General features: G+C 37.7%; 1 pseudogene; it reads left to right on the plus strand.

Annotated features, from left to right (window-relative positions):
• Positions 1-8,306: 8,306 nt before the first annotated feature.
• Positions 8,307-8,954, plus strand: LOC109569308 (latexin pseudogene; annotated as a pseudogene).
• The last annotated feature ends 5,563 nt before the right edge of the window (positions 8,955-14,517 follow it).

Genomic DNA, 14,517 nt, shown 5'->3' on the forward strand with positions numbered 1-14,517 from the left:
ATAAAAACCATATGATTATCTCAATAGATGCAGAGAAAGCCTTTGACAGAATTCAACACCCATTTATGATAAAAACTCTCCAGAAAGCAGGAATAGAAGGAACATACCTCAACATAATAAAAGCTATATATGACAAACCCACCGCAAACATTATCCTCAATGGTGAAAAATGGAAAGCATTTCCTCTAAAGTCAGGGACAAGACAAGGGTGCCCACTTTCACCATTCCTATTCAACATAGTTTTGGAAGTTCTGGCCACAGCAATCAGAGCAGAAAAAGAAATAAAAGGAATCCAAATTGGAAAAGAAGAAGTAAAACTCTCACTATTTGCAGATGACATGATCCTCTACATAGAAAACCCTAAAGACTCCACCAGAAAATTACTGGAACTAATCAATGATTATAGTAAAGTTGCAGGATATAAAATCAACACACAGAAATCCCTTGCATTCCTATACACTAATAATGAGAAAACTGAAAGAGAAATTAAGGAAACAATTCCATTCACCATTGCAACAAAAAGAATAAAATACTTAGGAATATATCTACCTAAAGAAACTAAAGACTTATATGTAGAAAACTATAAAACACTGGTAAAAGAAATCAAAGAGGACACTAATAGATGGAGAAATATACCATGTTCATGGATTGGAAGAATCAATATAGTGAAAATGAGTATACTACCCAAAGCAATTTATAGATTCAATGCAATCCCTATCAAGCTACCAACGGTATTCTTCACAGAGCTAGAACAAATAATTTCACAATTTGTATGGAAATACAAAAAACCTCGAATAGCCAAAGCGATCTTGAGAAAGAAGAATGGAACTGGAGGAATCAACCTACCTGACTTCAGGCTCTACTACAAAGCCACAGTCATCAAGACAATATGGTACTGGCACAAAGACAGAAATATTGATCAATGGAACAAAATAGAAAGCCCAGAGATAAATCCACCCACATATGGACACCTTATCTTTGACAAAGGAGGCAAGAATATACAATGGATTAAAGACAATCTCTTTAACAAGTGGTGCTGGGAAAACTGGTCAACCACTTGTAAAAGAATGAAAGTAGAACACTTTCTTTTTTTTTTTAATTTTATTTTTAAACTTTACATAATTGTATTAGTTTTGCCAAATATCAAAATGAATCTGCCACAGGTATACATGTGTTCCTCATCCTGAACCCTCCCCCTTCCTCCCTCCCCATACCATCCCTCTGGGTCATCCCAGTGCACTAGCCCCAAGCATCCAGTATCGTGCATCGAACCTGGACTGGCATCTCGTTTCATACATGATATTTTACATGTTTCAAACCCATTCTCCCAAATCTTCCCACCCTATCCCTCTCCCACAGAGTCCATAAGACTGTTCTATACATAGAGTCTCGTACACAGGGTTATTGTTACCATCTTTTTAAATTCCATATATATGCGTTAGTATACTGTATTGGTGTTTTTCCTTCCGGCTTACTTCACTCTGTATAATAGGCTCCAGTTTCATCCACCTCATTAGAACTGATTCAAATGTATTTTTTTTAATGGCTGAGTAATACTCCATTGTGTATATGTACCACAGCTTTCTTATCCATTCATCTGCTGATGGGCATCTAGGTTGCTTCCATGTCCTGGCTATTACAAACTGTGCCGCGATGAACATTGGGGTACACGTGTCTCTTTCCCTTCTGGTTTCCTCAGTGTGTATGCCCAGCAGTGGGATTGCTGGATCATAAGGCAGTTCTATTTCCAGTTTTTTAAGGAATCTCCACACTGTTCTCCATAGTGGCTGTACTAGTTTGCATTCCCACCAACAGTGTAAGACAGTTCCCTTTTCTCCACACCCTCTCCAGCATTTATTGCTTGTAGACTTATGGATCGCAGCCTTTCTGACTGGCGTGAAATGGTACCTCATAGTGGTTTTGATTTGCATTTCTCTGATAATGAGTGATGTTGAGCATCTTTTCATGTGTTTGTTAGCCATCTGTATGTCTTCTTTGGAGAAATGTCTATTTAGTTCTTTGGCCCATTTTTTGATTGGGTCATTTATTTTTCTGGAGTTGAGCTGTAGGAGTTGCTTGTATATTTTTGAGATTAGTTGTTTGTCAGTTGCTTCATTTGCTATTATTTTCTCCCATTCTGAAGGCTGTCTTTTCACCTTGCTTATAATTTCCTTTGTTGTGCAGAACCTTTTAAGTTTAATTAGGTCCCATTTGTTTACTTTTGCTTTTATTTCTAATATTCTGGGAGGTGGGTCATAGAGGATCCTTCTGTGATGTATGTCAGAGAGTGTTTTGCCTATGTTCTCCTCTAGGAGTTTTATAGTTTCTGGTCTTATGTTTAGATCTTTAATCCATTTTGAGTTTATTTTTGTGTATGGTGTTAGAAAGTGTTCTAGTTTCATTCTTTTACAAGTGGTTGACCAGTTTTCCCAGCACCACTTGTTAAAGAGATTGTCTTTAATCCATTGTATATTCTTGCCTCCTTTGTCAAAGATAAGGTGTCCATATGTGGGTGGATTTATCTCTGGGCTTTCTATTTTGTTCCATTGATCAATATTTCTGTCTTTGTGCCAGTACCATACTGTCTTGATGACTGTGGCTTTGTAGTAGAGCCTGAAGTCAGGTAGGTTGATTCCTCCAGTTCCATTCTTCTTTCTCAAGATCGCTTTGGCTATTCGAGGTTTTTTGTATTTCCATACAAATTGTGAAATTATTTGTTCTAGCTTTGTGAAGAATACCGTTGGTAGCTTGATAGGGATTGCATTGAATCTATAAATTGCTTTGGGTAGTATACTCATTTTCACTATATTGATTCTTCCAATCCATGAACATGGTATATTTCTCCATCTATTAGTGTCCTCTTTGATTTCTTTCACCAGTGTTTTATAGTTTTCTATATATAGGCCTTTATTTTCTTTAGGTAGACATATTCCTAAGTATTTTATTCTTTTTGTTGCAATGGTGAATGGAATTGTTTCCTTAATTTCTCTTTCAGTTTTCTCATTATTAGTGTATAGGAATGCAAGGGATTTCTGTGTGTTGATTTTATATCCTGCAACTTTACTATAGTCATTGATTAGTTCTAGTAATTTTCTGGTGGAGTCTTTAGGGTTTTCTATGTAGAGGATCATGTCATCTGCAAATAGTGAGGGTTTTACTTCTTCTTTTACAATTTAGATTCCTTTTATTTCTTTTTCTGCTCTGATTGCTGTGGCCAAAACTTCCAAAACTATGTTGAATAGTAATGGTGAAAGTGGGCACCCTTGTCTTGTCCCTGACTTTAGAGGAAATGCTTTCCATTTTTCACCATTGAGGATAATGTTTGCGGTGGGTTTGTCATATATAGCTTTTATTATGTTGAGGTATGTTCCTTCTGTTCCTGCTTTCTGGAGAGTTTTTATTATAAATGGATGTTGAATTCTGTCAAAGGCTTTCTCTGCATCTATTGAGATAATCATATGGTTTTTATTTTTCAATTTGTTAATGTGGTGTATAACATTGATTGATTTGCGGATATTGAAGAATCCTTGCATCCCTGGGATAAAGCCCACTTGGTCATGGTGTATGATCTTTTTAATGTGTTGTTGGATTCTGATTGCTAGAGTTTTGTTAAGGATTTTTGCATCTATGTTCATCAGTGATATTGGCCTGTAGTTTTCTTTTTTTGTGGCATCTTTGTCAGGTTTTGGTATTAGGGTGATGGTGGCCTCATAGAATGAGTTTGGAAGTTTACCTTCCTCTGCAATTTTCTGGAAGAATTTGAGTAAGATAGGTGTTAGGTGTTCTCTAAATCTTTGGTAGAATTCAGCTGTGAAGCCTGGACCTGGGCTTTTGTTTGCTGGAAGATTTCTGATTACAGTTTCAATTTCCGTGCTTGTGGTGGGTCTGTTAAGATTTTCTATTTCTTCCTGGTCCAGTTTTGGAAAGTTGTGCTTTTCTAAGAATTTGTCCATTTCTTCCACGTTGTCCATTTTATTGCCATATAACTGCTGACAGTAGTCTCTTATGATCCTTTGTATTTGTGTGTTGTCTGTTGTGATCTCTCCATTTTCATTTCTAATTTTATTGATTTGATTTTTCTCCCTTTGTTTCTTGATGACTCTGGCTAATGGTTTGTCAATTTTATTTATCCTTTCAAAGAACCAGCTTTTGGCTTTGTTGATTTTTGCTATGGTCTCTTTTGTTTCTTTTGCATTTATTTCTGCCCTAATTTTTAAGATTTCTTTCCTTCTACTAACCCTGGGGTTCTTCATTTCTTCCTTTTCTAGTTGCTTTAGGTGTAGAGTTAGGTTATTTATTTGACTTTTTTCTTTTTTCTTGAGGTGTGCCTGTATTGCTATGAACTTTCCCCTTAGGACTGCTTTTAAAGTGTCCCACAGCTTTTGGGTTGTTGTGTTTTCATTTTCATTCATTTCTATGCAAATTTTGATTTTTGATTTTTTCTGTGATTTGTTGGTTATTCAGCAGCGTGTTGTTCAGCCTCCATATGTTGGAATTTTTAATAGTTTTTCTCCTGTAATTGAGATCTAATCTTACTGCATTGTGGTCAGAAAAGATGCTTGGAATGATTTCTATTTTTTTGAATTTACCAAGGCTAGATTTATGGCCCAGGATGTGATCTATCCTGGAGAAGGTTCCATGTGCGCTTGAGAAAAAGGTGAAATTCATTGTTTTGGGATGAAATGTCCTATAGATATCAATTAGGTCTAACTGGTCTATTGTATCATTTAAAGTTTGTGTTTCCTTGTTAATTTTCTGTTTAGTTGATCTATCCATAGGTGTGAGTGGGATATTAAAGTCTCCCACTATTATTGTGTTATTGTTAATTTCTCCTTTCATACTTGTTAGCATTTGTCTTATACTGCGGTGCTCCTCTGCTGGGTGCATGTATATTTATAATTGTTATATCTTCTTCTTGGATTGATCCTTTGATCATTATGTAGTGACCATCTTTGTCTCTTTTCACAGCCTTTGTTTTAAAGTCTATTTTATCTGATATGAGTATTGCTACTCCTGCTTTCTTTTGGTCCCTATTTGCATGGAAAATCTTTTCCCAGCCCTTCACTTTCAGTCTGTATGTGTCCCCTGTTTTGAGGTGGGTCTCCTGTAGACAACATATGTAGGGGTCTTGTTTTTGTATCCATTCAGCCAGTCTTTGTCTTTTGGTTGGGGCATTCAACCCATTTACGTTTAAGGTAATTACTGATAAGTGTGATCCCATTGCCATTTACTTTATTGTTTTGGGTTCAAATTTATACACCATTTTTGTGTTTCCTGTCTAGAGAATATCCTTTAGTATTTGTTGGAGAGCTGGTTTGGTGGTGCAGAATTCTCTCAGCTTTTGCTTGTCTGAAAAGCTTTTGATTTCTCCTGCATACTTGAATGAGATCCTTGCTAGGTACAATAATCTGGGCTGTAGGTTATTTTCTTTCATCACTTTAAGTATGTCTTGCCATTCCCTCCTGGCTTGAAGAGTTTCTATTGAAAGATCAGCTGTTATCCTTATGGGAATTCCCTTGTGTGTTATTTGTTGTTTTTCCCTTGCTGCTTTTAATATTTGTTCTTTGTGTTTGATCTTTGTTAATTTGATTAATATGTGTCTTGGGATGTTTTGCCTTGGGTTTATCCTGTTTGGGATTCTCTGGGTTTCTTGGACTTGGGTGATTATTTCCTTCCCTATTTTAGGGAAGTTTTCAACTATTATCTCCTCAAGTATTTTCTCATGGTCTTTCTTTTTGTCTTCGTCATCTGGAACCCCTATGATTCGAATGTTGTAGCGTTTAATATTGTCCTGGAGGTCTCTGAGATTGTCCTCACTTCTTTTAATTCGTTTTTCTTTTATCATCTCTGATTCATTTATTTCTACCATTCTATCTTCTAATTCACTAATCCTATCTTCTGCCTCTGTTATTCTACTATTTGTTGCCTCCAGAGTGTTTTTAATTTCATTTATTGCATTATTCATTATATATTGACTCTCTTTTATTTCTTCTAGGTCCTTGTTAAACCTTTCTTGCATCTTCTCAATCTTTGTCTCCAAGCTATTTATCTGTGATTCCATTTTGATTTCAAGATTTTGGATCAATTTCACTATCATTATTCTGAATTCTTTATCAGGTAGATTCCCTATCTCTTCCTCTTTTGTTTGGTTTGGTGGGCATTTATCCTGTTCCTTTATCTGCTGGGTATTCCTCTGTCTCTTCATCTTGTTTAAATTGCTGAGTTTGGGGTGTCCTTTCTGTATTCTGGCAGTTTGTGGAGTTCTCTTTATTGTGGCTTTTCCTTGCTGTGTGTGGGTTTGTACAGGTGGCTTGTCAAGGTTTCTTGGTTAGGGAAGCTTGTGTCGGTGTTCTGGTGGGTGGAGCTGTATTTCTTCTCTCTCCTTTCGAAGACTTGAGTTGCTTTTCTGGGTGCCTGATGTCCTCTGTCGGCATTCAGAAGTTGTTTTGTGGGATTTACTTGGCATTTAAATGCTCTTTTGATGAATTTGTGGCGGAGAAAGTGTTCTCCCCGTCCTACTCCTCCGCCATCTTGGCTCCTCCTAGAACACTTTCTAACACCATACACAAAAATAAACTCAAAATGGATTAAAGATCTCAACGTAAGACCAGAAACTATAAAACTCCTAGAGGAGAACATAGGCAAAACACTCTCTGACATACATCACAGAAGGATCCTCTATGACCCACCTCCCAGAATATTAGAAATAAAAGCAAAAATAAACAAATGGGACCTAATTAAACTTAAAAGCTTCTGCACATCAAAGGAAACTATTAGCAAGGTGAAAAGGCAGCCTTCAGAATGGGAGAAAATAATAGCAAATGAAGCAACTGACAAACAACTAATCTCAAAAATATACAAGCAACTCCTACAGCTCAACTCCAGAAAAATAAATGACCCAATCAAAAAATGGGCCAAAGAACTAAATAGACATTTCTCCAAAGAAGACATACAGATGGCTAACAAACACATGAAAAGATGCTCAACATCACTCATTATCAGAGAAATGCAAATCAAAACCACTATGAGGTACCATTTCACGCCAGTCAGAAAGGCTGCAATCCATAAGTCTACAAGCAATAAATGCTGGAGAGGGTGTGGAGAAAAGGGAACTGTCTTACACTGTTGGTGGGAATGCAAACTAGTACAGCCACTATGGAGAACAGTGTGGAGATTCCTTAAAAAACTGGAAATAGAACTGCCTTATGATCCAGCAATCCCACTGCTGGGCATACACACTGAGGAAACCAGAAGGGAAAGAGACACGTGTACCCCAATGTTCATCACGGCACTGTTTATAATAGCCAGGACATGGAAGCAACCTAGATGCCCATCAGCAGATGAATGGATAAGAAAGCTGTGGTACATATACACAATGGAGTATTACTCAGCCATTAAAAAAAATACATTTGAATCAGTTCTAATGAGGTGGATGAAACTGGAACCTATTTTACAGAGTGAAGTAAGCCAGAAAGAAAAACACCAATACAGTATACTAACACATATATATGGAATTTAGAAAGATGATAACAATAACCGTGTGTACGAAAAAGACACTGATGTATAGATCAGTCTTATGGACTCTGTGGGAGAGGGAGAGGGTGGGAAGATTTGGGAGAATAGCATTGAAACATGTATAATATCATGTATGAAACGAGATGCCAGTCCAGGTTCGATGCACGATACTGGATGCTTGGGGCTAGTGCACTGGGATGACCCAGAGGGATGGTATGGGGAGGGATGAAGGGGGAGGGTTCAGGATGGGGAACACATGTGTACCTGTGGTGGATTCATTTTGATATTTGGCAAAACTAATACAATATTGTAAAGTTTAAAAATAAAATTAAAAATAATTAATAAAATAAAAAAGAAGGAAATCTTGTCAGTTGTAACAACATGGATGAAACTGGAGGGCATTGTGTTAAATGAAATGAGCAGACAGAAAGAAAAACACTGTATGGTTTCACTTATAGAAGAAGAAGTGAAATCGCACAGTCATATGACTCTTTGCAACCCCATGGACTCTAGCCCACCAGGTTCCTCTGTCCATGGAATTTTCCAAGCAAGAATACTGGAGTGGGTTGCCATTTCCTTCTCCAAGGGATCTTCCTGACCCAAAAATTGAGCCCACATCTTCTGCATTGCAGGCAGACGTTTTACCATCTGAGCCACCAGGAAAGCTCACTTACATGTGGAATTTATTTTTAAAAAAAGTCAAACTCATAGGGACTTTTCCTCCCAGGGGACCCAGCAGCAGGCAGAATGGAGACAGGGACTCACAGCAGCCCAGCCAACACTCAGTAAGAATGAAAGTCCCTCTGACCCACTACCTGGTTTTCAGGGCGGCCTCAGAGATACAGAGCAGGGCACCCCTCACAAGGTGTTTCTGATGCAAACAGTCAATCAAGCCAGCCTGGAGGATATGTCAGGAAGAGGATAAAAGCATTGCCTTAAATTTTCTGTGGAAGAAATTATCCAAAAAGAAGTTACAGTGAACTGCACAGCTGAAGTACTGTACCCTCCAATGGAACAAGATACTGCACCAGAAGTCAACTTCACATTTGAAGGAGAAATTGGAGAAAACCCAGATGAGGAAGGAAAGACATTTTATCAAAGACTGAAGTCAGTGAAGGAAACAATAGAAGCACAAAATATTCCAGATAGTTTTGGAAATGTACATCCAGAAAAGAAGCCAGTTCGACAGTTAGCCTGGGTTTCCAGTGGTTATATAATATGGCAAAATTCTACTGAAGGTACATGGTACAAAATGGCAGAAATTCAGACTGTCTAGCAAGTGCAAAGAAATGATGACTTTATTGAGTTAGACTACACCATTCTCCTCCATGAAATTGCATCTCAGGAGATTATTCATTGGCAAACTCAAGTTCTCTGGCATCCACAGTATGGTAAAACATAATAAGAACCATCTGACCAAGGAAGCACAATTGGAATAAATGAAGACCGTAAGATTGGATGAAGTGTAAGCATGCTTATTAATGATGACTTGCATTCCAGTCTTCATTGATATCTAGCTTAAGGGGTTAGACAAACCCCAAAAGTTCCACTTTGTGTAAATGGCCTGATTACAGAACTATACTGCTGCCATAATAAAGAGCATCACAATGTAAAAGTGTCTCATCAACAGTAATAGTGCCATGTATATGTGTGTGTTAAGTTGCTTCAGTCGTGTCCGACTCTTTGCAACCGTGTGCACTATAGCCCACCAGGCTCCTCTGTCCATGGGATTCTCCAGGCAAAATACTGGAGTTGGTAAGGGTGTGGTTGAAATAGGGAGAGGCTGGACAAAGATTAGATAAATAAATTTGAAGATTCTAACATACAGTATAGTGACCAAAGTTCATAATAGTGTATTGAAATTTGCTAAGAGGGTAAATCTTTAGCATTTTTACCAAAAAGTTATCTATCTATCTATCTATCTATCTATATATATATGCCTTCAGTGTGAGAGACCCAGCTTCGATCCCTGGGTCGGGAAGACCTCCTGGAGAAAAGAATGGCAACCCACTCCAGTATTCTTCCCTAGAGAATCCCATGAACAGAGGAGCCTGGTGGGCTACAGTCCATGGAGGCACAAGGAGTTGGACACAACTAAGTGACTAACACTTTCATTTTCTTTCACATGAGTTCATAGATATGTTATTTATCTTGATTCTATGACTCCTTCACAATGCATATGTCTATCAAATCATTATGCTGGACATTTTCAATATATTACTATTTTGTCTGGTATACCTCAATAAAAACACAAAAGTGAAGTAAAATTTAAAAAGTGCATATGCTGGGATCTTGAAAATACTTATCACTAGATGTTTAACAACATAATTTTTAATGTATCCATAAAGTATGCAGTCACTAAAACTAATGATGATGTATATTTAGATAAAGAAGAAACTGTGTGTGTGTTTAAATGTGCATACAAGTTTATACCACAAAATGTTTATAATCACAACCTCTAGGTAGTGAGGTTAGGAATCATCTTTAAAAATTCTGCTCTTCATATGTTTCCTGACCTTTTTATTGCAGTGTGTATGATTTTTTTCTTATAAAAAGAAAAGAATAGCAATACAAATTACATCATAAAATAGATAAAAAGGAATACAGATAGGCTGTCTCTGAGCATTTCTCTTTTGCAGATAAAGGCTGATGACCTTCGCCATCACAGGGAGGAGCTGATTTTCTTACTAACACTATTTTTAGACAACTAGAGTAAGCACTACCTAATACTAGATTTATTAGTGCTTCATCTGAATAAGATGGAGCCATGTGCAGCTTAGAGTTGCAAGGAAAGGAAACCTCAGACAAGCTAATGGGAGAAGAAAGAAACAGGCCTCAAGATGTCTGCTTGCCACTGAGCTAAAAATCCTTTCCCAGATTACTTTTTTGCCAGCTGTGCTAGGTGACCCAGTGCTTTGCCCATGAGAACTTCCATGTTCAATGGATTGTAATGGAAAAACAATTCACCCATGAAGGAACATTTGTATTTGTATATTTCCAAAGAGGGAGCTTAAGCAAGTTCAAGAGCAAAATGAATCCTTATATTGTGCTGAACTCTTTTTTATGTACATGCACATATCATAATTACGCTCAGTTGACTGACTAGTTATTTATTATGAAGACATAACCCTCCTTGCTGATTCTGGTACATTTATCCTATTTTTCCACTTCATTATACTTCTGGATAATTAATACTCTGCAGAGAACTGCAGTCAGTATGTACTCAAATATAATACACATTGTACTGAAATGACAATTTAGAATTTTTTTTCCCAATAAACACAGTGATTCATTTCCATGTGTGTTACAATGTACTAACTTCTTGAAGTTGGATCCAAAGCCCTTAGAGTAAGAATGTACCTTGTTCCAGTAGTGGCAGAGATGTTTATCTCAGGAATTTGAGAATAACAAAAAGCAGGAAAGAAACTGTAAAGGATATAACCCTTAAAGGGGGAAAACTTCACTGGGCGGGATGCATTTTAATAAGGCTTTTTCTCTGAGGGAAATCTCTTGTTTGAGAGGCACATAAAAGCTGGAAATGAGCAGAAGGCTGTTTTGTTACTGACTTGAGATATCAGAGGATAGAGCTGAGGGCTGCCAGAATGGCTGGAAATTGAGTGAGGAAATCCTAGCAAGAAAGAAACCACACAAGGAAGAGCCCCTAAATCTCTACATAAATTCCTCTCAAATCCCCCAACATAGGGGAGATGCTCAGACATCCTACAAAAAGCAACACTGGAAAGGTTGAAAGAAATTTCAATTGCTGCCTCCATAAGGGAGACAAGAGTTTAGAGTTTTGAGTCGGCTGTATCGGAAGTGTTAGGTAGGTAGAATAGGGAAAAGGAGTCCAAAATGGCGGTGGCTAAAAGACAAGGAAGGTCAAAGGAAGGTCCGAGGACCAGAGTGAAGACTTCAGGCAGAACAAACAGCACTCCTGGCTAAGCCCAATTTGCATAGGGCAGGCCCAGGTGGAGGAAAAAACATATAAAAGGAGGAGCCAAAGCGCTTTCTCTCGGACTCTCTCTCCCGCGTGCGTGCGCTCTTTTCTCTTTCTCTCTCTCTCACACTCCTGCTATCTTCTAAATAAAATGGAGCTGTAACACTGATTTGCCCAAGAGCTGTAACACAGTTTGTCCAAGACCCAAGAGCTGTGATGCGCCGAGGGCTTTAATGTCCGTTGCTCCAAATCTTTGTTGTGATGAAACAAAGAACGGAGGAACATACAATGGTGTGACAGAAGGCTTGGTTAACTCAAGCTGTTCATGGAAACCCCCCAAATTTCAAGTCACTGGACTAAAGACTATGTGCCAGATCTAAAGGGTTCACCCTAGGTCTGAACATAAATCACGAGACTCACTCCTGATATCATAGAAACAAGCCTTCACAAGTCTAATGTAAATGGTCAGTAATGTAATAGCCTGTTAGATCAAAAACAAACACCATCCAGAGAATGATAGGAGGATTCAGAGCCTCTGTACTCTTCCACCCACAATGTCTAGTACATACTAAAAATTAGTAGATATGCAAAGAACCAGGAAAATGTGACACAGAGTCAAGAGAAAAATGAGCCAAAAGAACAAACCCTGATGACACCGATGTTGAAGCTAGCAGACGAGAATATTAAAGCAGGTATTATAACTATATGCAAACTGGAATTTATCTATTTATTGTTTCTCAGTCCCAATTCAACCTTTCTTTGCCCTGCTTTGTGATATTGGAATTAGAGTCTACAAACACTTCTCTTTTGCCAGCTGGCACAATGAAAAAGTTTACTAATAGAAGGTACTAAATGAGTTATTGCAAGGGATAGAGGCTCCTCTCCCTGGTTATGATGTGCTTTTAACTTTTTAAAAATGCTGGTTGTTGCAGCATGAGGCAGCCAGTAGAATGTGTGACACCAGATGGTGGCTTTCCAATGAGTTTTAGCAGGACCTCAGCAGGCAGATTCCCACTTGTTTCTCCACTGGACTGCCATCCCAGCAGGGGATTTCCTGCTTTCCGTCCCTTGCCCAAAGTACACCATGAACTTTCCTACCATCCAGTGGTCCAAAGATACACTCAATCTAATGTTGTATGACTCTCAGTCTTGAAGATGAAAGTGGCTTATTCCATGTCTATTTATACCACATTCCGTGTCTATTTATACCTTATTCCATGTCTATTTATACCTGAATCAGTGGCACTGGCTGCTCCCTGTGTAGGTTATTTATATATTCTTTGGAGTTCTCTTTATCTGTCAGTAGTTAATTCCCTGGAACTAGTTAATAATTCTTTTAATTATAATTTTCCTATTCATATTATTGGTGTATTTTCTATCTTATGGGTCCCTGAACTGCAAAACATATTCAAAGTGCACACAAAGTTGTCTAAAAATAAGTTCAAAATGGATAGGTTATACAAGTAGAGTTTCTGGAGCTAAAAACTAAACTGAATAAAATATAAAATAGCTATAGAAAAAATAATCAATATATAAAATATACGTCATGGGAAATAGATGGGGAAACAGTGGAAACAGTGTCAGACTTTATTTTTTGGGGCTCCAAAATCACTACAGATGGTGACTGCAGCCATGAAATTAAAAGACGCTTACTCCTTGGAAGGAAAGTTATGACCAACCTAGATAGCATATTCAAAAGCAGAGACATTACTTTGCCAACAAAGGTTCGTCTAGTCAAGGCTATGGTTTTTCCTGTGGCCATGTATGGATGTGAGAGTTGGACTGTGAAGAAGGCTGAGCACCGAAGAATTGATGCTTTTGAACTGTGGTGCTGGAGAAGACTCTTGAGAGTCCCTTGGACTGCAAAGAGATCCAACCAGTCCATTCTGAAGGAGATCAGCCCTAGGATTTCTTTGAAGGGAATGATGCTGAAGCTGAAACTCCAGTACTTTGGCCACTTGATGCGAAGAGTTGACTCATTGGAAAAGACTCTGATGCTGGGAGGGATTGGGGGCAGGAGGAGAAGGGGACGACAGAGGATGAGATGTCTGGATGCCATCACTGACTCGATGGACGTGAGTCTGAGTGAACTCCGGGAGTTGGTGATGGACAGGGAGGCCTGGCGTGCTGCGATTCATGGAGTTGCAAAGAGTCAGACACGACTGAGCGACTGATCTGATCTGATCTGAACACAAAGGAGAAACACAAAGTGAATAGAATTATGTTTAAAGGTTCTTACAGTTCTATAAAAAACTGTGACAAATTAAAGAAGCAGAGTGTAATAGCTACAGCTGTAATTTAAATAGAAGTATACCCAAATACAAAGAATTAAAAATGCAATAATATAACTATTAAATTAATCTTAAATAAAGAATGAAAAAGGAGAAAGCAGAGAGAGATATAGAAAACAAATTGTAAAAAGGTAGACCTAAACACCACCATGTGATTGCATTAAATGTCAGTGGACTAAGTGTCCCAGTTAAAAGGCAAAGGCTATCTAATTGCAGATTGCTTATCTTAAAAAAAAAAAAAAAAGTGATATCTGGTTTGCAGTAACTGTAAAGATAGAGCATGTAAACTGTAAATGGGTGGGGAAAATATACCATTCATAAATTAATATACAAAAGCTGGTACAACCATCTAAGCATCAACAACACAGACTTCAAGAAAAAGAATATGAACAAACTGCAAGTTTTTAACTGTAAAAAATTCAACAGGCTGACATCATATGTGTAAATACATAGACACACAATAAAAAGAAGAGCTTCAAAACACATGAAGCCAAATTGGCAGAACTAAAACGAGGAAGAGACAAATGTAAAATTAGAGTGGAGTATTTTCCCATTCTCCTCTAATTAATAGGAGGACTGGATAATAAAATAGTAAGAATGTGGAATGTATTTAACAACATGATCATCCATCTTGACCAACTGACATTTTTACACTAATTGAAAGTGAGCAATTGAACAACATATCTTTTCAAGTACACATAAAATGTACATCAGAATAGAACAAATGCTGGGCCATAAAAATGTTTTCAATTAGCTAAAAAGGATTGAATCTTA

This window comes from Bos indicus, chromosome 15 (assembly GCF_029378745.1).
Source record: "Bos indicus isolate NIAB-ARS_2022 breed Sahiwal x Tharparkar chromosome 15, NIAB-ARS_B.indTharparkar_mat_pri_1.0, whole genome shotgun sequence".
Lineage (NCBI taxonomy): Eukaryota > Metazoa > Chordata > Mammalia > Artiodactyla > Bovidae > Bos > Bos indicus.